Below are 8569 nucleotides of genomic sequence, written 5' to 3'. Positions count from 1 at the left end.
CCCTAGAGCCCAAGTTTCTGGGGCGTCTTATCCGAGTGGTGAGATTTTCCATATTTGTGGTGGGCCGTCGTCATCACATCTTAGGAAATGACAGAATTGGCAAACCTCATTTTGTCTTCCTAAGGTCCTGGATGGCCTGTGACTCATAATAGATTGACAATCTGGTTGTGGTTAGAAAATTGACATGTCCTATCTATAGAATTTAATCATTTTGGCAATTATTTTTCCCATAGAACATGGTCCGTCTTCAAAGTTTTCAGAATTAATATGGTCAGCGTAGTAAAGCTTGGGAGGGTGTGTTATTCTTTGATTAGATGGTGGAGAGTACCATTCCTCCACAATCTTTTTTTATTTAGTCCTCAAACTTACAGTTACACTAAATACTACTGACCAAATATAAACATTGGAACTCAACAAGGTTGTCTGAGTTTTAACCAATAACAGGCGTCATATTGTAAAATTAGTTAGGGAGTCTATGAGACTGCTGAGGAATGGAATACCTCACCTTCCCTAGCTAGGATATACTAGGCCCTGTCTTGACTACCATGACTATATGAGTTCTGGCTACTTTTTGACAAATTTACACTACAGGGAAGTCATTGGTACGGCTATATCATACCCTCAAGTCTCAACCTGATCATCAGCCTTCTAATAATCTTTAAGAATCAGAAAAACCTTAGTCTCCTGATGAGTACTAACCCTGAACTTCCCATGCACGATGCCCTTATGAAGATATTAGTGGATTGCTAGATCTGGTGCCCTGTCCGAGCATACCTGGACACATAGATTGGTATGGCCACGATGGATCTCTTCAAAATGATTGATATGAGTTGCTTAAAAAGATAAATAGATAAACAGCACATTTGAAAAGATAAACAAATTCCTTTGATGTCACACAGGACACTTCCCTGGCCTACAAGTATCAGAAAACACCTCAAATCAACCACCACTTCTCCCAGTTTGCACCAACGATACAGATCCCAGTCCCCCTGATGGAAACACACTGAGAAACTAGATTCTAGGCCTTGGGGTACCAAGAGTTGATCTCATGACAGATAGTAACGAGATTGTACCAGTTACTTAACTTACATGGGAGCAGCGGCCAGTCAGTCGCCACTTAGTACTAGTAGATATATCCTTATAATCCTTCGCTCCACAACTTTCCCACCCTCTGCCTTTGCCAAAGATACAGACAGGAGCAGCACCAGAAATCAGTACAGCCACAGCCGTCACTCTGATCGTGCTGTGTCGAAATGCTGCAAATCTTAAAACGACAATACTGCACACTTACCTTGGGTTGTTGTAACCGTGTGCACATTTCGATAGTACAATTATTATAAGTTAAATTCAACTAAGCATCTAACCTTTGCAAATGAGACGTGTTAACATTATTAAGACCACCAAAACCTACACATTCCAGTCTCACTGTAAAAATCAGTTGGTAAACCCAGCGAAAAGAGAATAGCAGCTAAGAAACTAATATCACAATACCGAATTTAACTGATTTGCATCTTTCATCCAAAGCAGACTGAATAAGATTATAGTACTTTTTTCCCGGATAAGCCTCTCTCTCTCTCTCTCTCTCTCTCTCTCTCTCTCTCAAAATATCTGTCTATCCGTTTATCTATCTCTAAATCTTAATAGAAAAATGAGTAGTGCTATAATATTGTGATGTACTAGATTTCATTCACAATTATTTCTCTGAGAGAGAGAGAAGAGAGAGGAGAGAGAGAGAGAGAGAGATATATATATATATATATATATATATATATATCTATATATAGATATATGTGTGTGTGTGTGTGTGTGTGTTGTGTGTGGCGTGTGTATACTTTTTTTTTTACAAAAGAAGAAGAAGTGTCGGTGAATTGTGATGTAACAACTTTCTTGGCTTGGAGACAGAAAGAACCTAGTGATAGCCTTCCTCGAAAGAAGGAAATGCTGAGTATGCCTTTGTGAGGTCGAGGCCTCTACAGCCAGTTGCTATGGGGCTCTAAGGGTGTGGCTGAGGATTACGTGCGTTTGTGAGTGTAATGATGGGTGCAATCGCCCAACACTTAGTGAGAAAGACACACACTCCGGAGGCAAGACAAAAGGTGGTTCGGACGACACCAGGTGTTGGTACAAACCCATCGAAGAGATGGGTCCCATGTCATTATTCTAGAGACAGGATCTCTAAGACTTGACTATCAAAATGTAGTGGTTGACAGTTTGAAAGTTTGGGGTGATTACTCAGGAGAGTAGAATGATAATTTACACTTCTTTTTGTGGGTCAGACTAGTTCATAACATGACCCTTTAGTCACTTTGTTCCATTTTGTGTTCATCTAGTTTGGGAAATAAATAGCATATTTTTGTATTTACGTGAATTAATTAGCCTAGTTTGATATTGCTTGCAGAGAGAGGCGGCCAGCTGCTGAAAGGTAAGAGTTGCCACTTGTGTTGTTTTGATAGGGGTAATAGTTTTGATGGCAGCATCTAAAAAGCTTTTTATACATTTTATAGGCTGTAGTACGCTAATGAAGAGACTGGTGGCTAGTTAGACATATGTTTTTGGGAAGGAAAAGGGTTATAATTATGTCACAGGCAACTCGAGGTTTTCTTTGCTGATCCAAGAGTTTTGTGTTCGAGGCGGTGGCGCTCTCTCTCTCTCTCTCTCTCTCTCTCGCTGCATCTCAGACAGTCTAGCTGGTTAGTGATTCGTGAAAACTAGTGTCCTGAAGTTCTGGGGAAAAAGTTTAATTTTTGGCGTATTAAAGTGTTTATTGGGTGTGGTGAATAAATTATGCACATTTTGCAATGTGTATACAAGTTTGGGTTCTAGTCATATGAAGATGTGAGTGTAATTTTATTGTTTCCTTTTTTTCCCCCTTTTTTTGTTCTCTTTTTATTGGTGATGAATTTGCTCAAAGTGTATTTTTGTTTTGATATCTCTCGAGATTCGATGGACATTGGAGAGATTTTGTAATAACATGAGCGAGGTTTTTTTGGTTATTGGGAGTTACGCCCCAGAGAGAGAAAGAGGCAAGTGTTTGAGTGAGTGAGAGAGTGCGTGGTTGGTTGCTAGGTGGTTGGAAGTGTGAGAGAGAGAGGTGGTTTGCACTTTTTTTCTTATCTGCTCCTTTTTTTTTTTTTTATGGGGGGGGGGGCGTGACCTGGTTCTGCAAACAGCTGTTTGTGGGATGTTTAATGGGTGTGGTGAATTTTTTTTTTTTTTCAATCTTCATTGGGGGAAGTTTTGTTAATTTTTATTAAGTTTTTGGGTGGGTTTGTGTGTATATATAATACATTAATGTTATTGAGGTTGGGAAATGTCATAAAACACAAAAGCTTTTGTAAAAATAGGAAAATGGCGGACAGCAAAGGGTACTACGACTCTGGTTCATCACGTCACAAACGTTAGTGCGTGTATAAGTCCATTTAGGGGAATTGTAGATGGAGTGCTTTCGCAACCAGTGCAAATCTTTATTGAAGGTGTTTATAATTATTTAAGCGCAAAAAACATAACAGATGATGTAGAGGCATTAGAGAGGAGAAAGCTTTGTTAGATTTCAATAAGGGATGATCTCCCATCATTACAGGAGTTTCCAATTTGCAAAATGTCGTACCAGGGCTAATTTGCAAGCATTTTTTTAAAAGCACTTATGGCTCAAAGGACACGGGGATATGGTGAGGGACCTCAGGGGCGCAATATAAGATACGGAAAAGGCTCAAATAGCCTCGTAGAACATAGTTCAAAAACTTTTTGACTCAGCAGCAGAATGGATAGGAAAATTGAAAACATCTAAATGGGTTACAGGAGGTAGTGTCTCACTTGACAATTTACTTAAGCTGATCCATTTTTCGATGCTCTTGCACGATGTACCGAATGCAATAGTGGATAGTTTTGATGAAAAGATTGAACCTACATCAGACGAAGAATTAATTAATGCCCAAATTGAGAAACATGTCTAAATGTCCCACTGTAGATAGTACTTTTTTTTTTATGGGTTTTTTATGGACAGGCCCGAGACAGGTTGCAAAGAGAGAGAGAATTATCTTCTCTCCGTTTTTGTGTGCGAAAGTTGAATATAACAAAAGATCGATCAATCAAAGGCAACAGCAGTTGCAGTTTCAATTGTAACAAACCAGGGCACCCAAAGAAAATGTGTAGAGTTATTGTCGAATGTGTAAGAGTGCGGATCACTAATGGCAATCTTGTCCGTCTCAGATATGGAAAGATGCGAGGCCTACACTTCAAAGTTCTGGAAGTTATAATGTGAAGACTTCCCAGGCAGGTCATTCCAGAGGGCAAAGGGATCGGCAAAATTTTTGGGAGGCCAATCAACAAAAAGGGCACAGGTGATTAGTAAGTACCATTGTGGTCTCGTGGGGGACGCCCCAGAGCCCAGGCCTATAGTTTACGCAACAGTGGAGGACGTTGATATCCCAGTATTTATTGCTACTGGCGCAAGCGTAAACTTGATGGATCACAATTTGTATCAATCTATGTTCTCCCATTACCCTTTGAAACCCTCAACGGAGACAGTGTGTGATGTGCAAGCCCATAGATTAAATACCCTTTGTTGTGTTCAAATACAGTTTACTCTCGGTGACAGAGTATTAATAGAACCATTTTTGGTAATGAAAGGGATTGTGTTGGGCAACAGACTTTTGCTGGGTCATCCTGCATGTTGATGTTATTTCAGATAGTAACAATGGGGTGGATGTAATGAGAACTAAGGGTGGTGATGTTTATGGGGACTGTGGAAAGGGGAGGTACTAACCACAAATATAAAGGTGTCTGGATCGGATGATATTGTGTTAATGCCCGGTTCAAAGACTATGGTAAAAGTCAAATTGAGGGAAGTGAGAAACCTATGGATGTGTGTGTTATTGAAAATAGTGAGAAGCTTAGAGGGGTTATCAGCACGGCATCGGTGAACTAAGGCAATAACTATGCCACCTGCAAAGTCTGTGTGTGCCGTGACCACCCTTTTCTTCTTCTTCTTCTTGTTCTTCTTCTTTTTCTTCTAAAGCCACGGGGGGACGAGATGAGAGAAAGTACGTGGGCAGTAATTATGGTGTTTTAAGGAATTTTTCTATGTTACTCTTCTGTAACATAACAAAAGGGTTAGTTGTTAGTTACCATATTATGGTTTTTTGAGTTTGAACATCCTGCAGAGCTCAGTGACCAGTTTCACCGGACCAGCGAAAGAAAGGCGCTGCATCCAGGTGGTTTATTGGCTTCTTGACAAAACCAGTACTGCGAATGACATTATTAGTTTGCTTGCGCTTTGGTACTTTTAAAAATTTCTAGTCATGTGTAGGTGAGGCAAAGGATTGCCAGCTGTCAAGAAATGTCACAAGTACAAATATACTTATTTATTGTCTATATATATATATATATATATATATATATATATATATATATATATATATATACATATATATATATATATATATATATATATATATATATATATATATATATATATATATATATATAAAAAGTCATATCAACATTACCGTGATTCATACATCGAGCTACAATGTCCTTTAATATCTAACTTGCTCTACCTCGGAATTAATATATTTTCATATATGCTTAAACCGAGGGGAATTTTTTACACGATAATAGATTTGCGAGAGCCCTCTCGCGGTGGTGGGGTAGGTAAAAGCTTCCACTGACGTCCTGGATTTGAATGTCTTCTTGGGTTCGCGCCTGGGACTAGGCAAATCTATTATCGTGTAAAAAAATTCCCCTTCGGTTTAAGCATATATGAAAATATATTAATTCCGAGGTAGAGCGAATTATTTGATATTGAAGGACATTGTAGCATATATATATATATATATATATATATATATATATATATATATATATATATATATATCGACAATAAATAAGTATATTTGTACTTAATAATTAGTATATATATATATATATATATATATATATATATATATATATATATATATATATATTATATATATATATATATTATATATATATATATATATATATATATATATATATATATATATATATATATATATAGAGTAAGATGTGGCATTTGTGGACTTAACTGTTTTAACTGAGACCTGGTAGATTTATTCATATACATCATAAAAAGATACATCCGTGAATTGTGCGAAAGTAAAAATAATAATAAAAGAAGGCTCTCTGACTTTTATAAAAACTTTCCGTCGTAATACGCTTTGTGTTGAAGTTTTAACATTAGAATTGAATTTATTGAAATTGTCTATCAACCTTAGTTATTACAGCTTTTATCTGGCCATTCCCTGTACGTCTGCTTGTCTCCTTTTCACCGTAGCAGTGCGACGTTCAATATCATCAACGTTGTTGCGTCTATTTTTGTTATGACCTCTGCCAGGCGACTTTTACCAATAAGTGATATGTCTCGTTCCAAATTACAGAATTTCTGAATGGAACAGGCGCTATAGCAAAGCGTCACATAAATAAATCCTCATGGTTATGAAAAGGAAGTTAAGGGATCCTGGGAAACTATTGCAGTGCTCCACTTAGATCGATAACTTCGATTTCAAACGAATTGGCAACACGTATTTGACACTGTTTTTTGCATACTATATTAAGGATGTTCTAGGAGCAAAAGCCCTTGTTATCATGTAGCCAGCTTAATCTAGAAACACGATAAATATGATTTCAAACGAATGGCGAGTTTTTACTAATATGTGATAGCTACTTGGGCCTCTTGAACATAAGATAAGTTTAGTATCTTGGACAAGAAATATTTTTATGTTTTCTGTATACTTAATAACCAGTTTTTTCATGAGTAATTCAGAGGAGAAGCAGCAAAAATATTGTCCATATTTTTTTTCCCCTCTCGATACAGTGTACAAACGCCAAGGATAAATAAGATGATTGATCAGTCGGTAATTCTGAAAAAAAGAAAAAAAAGAAGAATAAACAGTTGATATAGGTAGTCGCCTTATTTGATGATACATGAGATTTATTATTATTATTATCATTATTATTTTAATACCTAGAGGTAACAAGTAGTCGCTCTGGAAGGGATCCAGTGTAGCTGTGGCCAAGATTGTTTTAAAGACGTTCAGTGTCTATTTGGGTGCTGCGTGTGCTTCCCTGAATAGCTGATTGATTCATATTTTTGTGGAATTCATCCTTGTATACAGTAGTCAGTTGTTTTCAGATGTCAGTGACAATGAATAGGAATTGTGGCCAATTTTTGTTTTTCTTATTTATGCGAAGATTCAGTTGACAGGTTAATGATTGCTATATGCTTCAATAACATAGCTGTGTTGCAAATCATTGTTGGTAATGTGAATCTAAATTCATTTTTAAAAGACTTTCTCCTTCAGATATATAGGCTATGAAACTCAATAATGCTAACGATTAAGATTATGAAGTTATGTTTTGGCTACGTCTAAATTAGAAAACAGCGGTCGCTTAAGTTGGTTACTTTAGCTTGGTTTTGGAGGCGCGCTACTTCGTTCGTAACTGTTCACGTACTGTAAGGCAAATTTAGACAAATCTAACAAAACATAGGAAGAAACGTGTAAACTACCAACTTATTTTGAAGCCATAATGTGCTCAATAAATGAAAATCATGTAACTCCCCATTCTGTTGAGCGGTAGGGTACTCGTTTACGATCAGTTTATATGGCGTGAGATTTAGCTTGTCAGTAATTTGCTTCAACCTTTTAGTTTCCTTTAAAAGGAAACTACTGTGACGGCCATGTCTGTCCGTCCTCACGTTTTTCTTTCCGTCCTTAGATCTTTCAAACTACTGAGGCTAGAGGGCTGCTAATTGGTATGTTGATCATCCACCATCCAATCGTCAATCATGCCAAATTGCAGCCCTCTAGCCTCAGTAGTTTATTTTATTCTATTGAAGGGTAAAGTTAGCCATAACCGTGCTTCTGGCAACGCTATAGGACAGGACGCCACTGGGCTGTGGCTAAAAGCCTTATGGGCCACTTTTCATACAGCATTATACATAAAGTCTCGATTGCATCGATGTAACTTCGGAGCTTTTTTTTTTATATATATGTATTCTGTAAAAAGCTTTCTGCATGCATTCTAGATGCCCAAATATTTAGCGTAATTGTTAACAATATCGCAGTCATGGCTAGCCACAATTCCTGCTGAGTTTCATTGCAACATTTTGTTTAAATGCATTTGTGTTTTGCTGTTTATTGCATTATATTTTATTACTATATATTCCTCATATTATTTATAATTTTTAAGAATTTATTTAGCTCTTTTAATGCCTTCGCATAAAAACTTTCTGTGCATAACAGTCCTGACTATTTTCCCTCTCCTCCCATATCAGTAGAAGATAAGGATCTTTCGTGGATAGTGAGTGACCCCCAAGTGTTTTTCGGGGGGTCATTATCTAGGACTAATATTTTCTTCGGTGTCGTTATCTTTATGAGACTAACAGTCTTTTGTTTATGTTTTTACGGTAATCCCCCCATCGGGGATTACCGTAAAAAAACATAAACAAAAAGACCATAAACATAAACAAAAGGACCACAAAGGTGGATACGAACCGGGTTAAAACCCTTGGGGACTGACTATCTAG

Source organism: Macrobrachium nipponense, chromosome 2 (genome assembly GCF_015104395.2).
Source record: "Macrobrachium nipponense isolate FS-2020 chromosome 2, ASM1510439v2, whole genome shotgun sequence".
In the NCBI taxonomy this organism is placed as follows: domain Eukaryota; kingdom Metazoa; phylum Arthropoda; class Malacostraca; order Decapoda; family Palaemonidae; genus Macrobrachium; species Macrobrachium nipponense.
The sequence above is the reverse complement of the archived record's forward strand: the minus strand, read 5'-3'. Positions refer to the sequence as shown.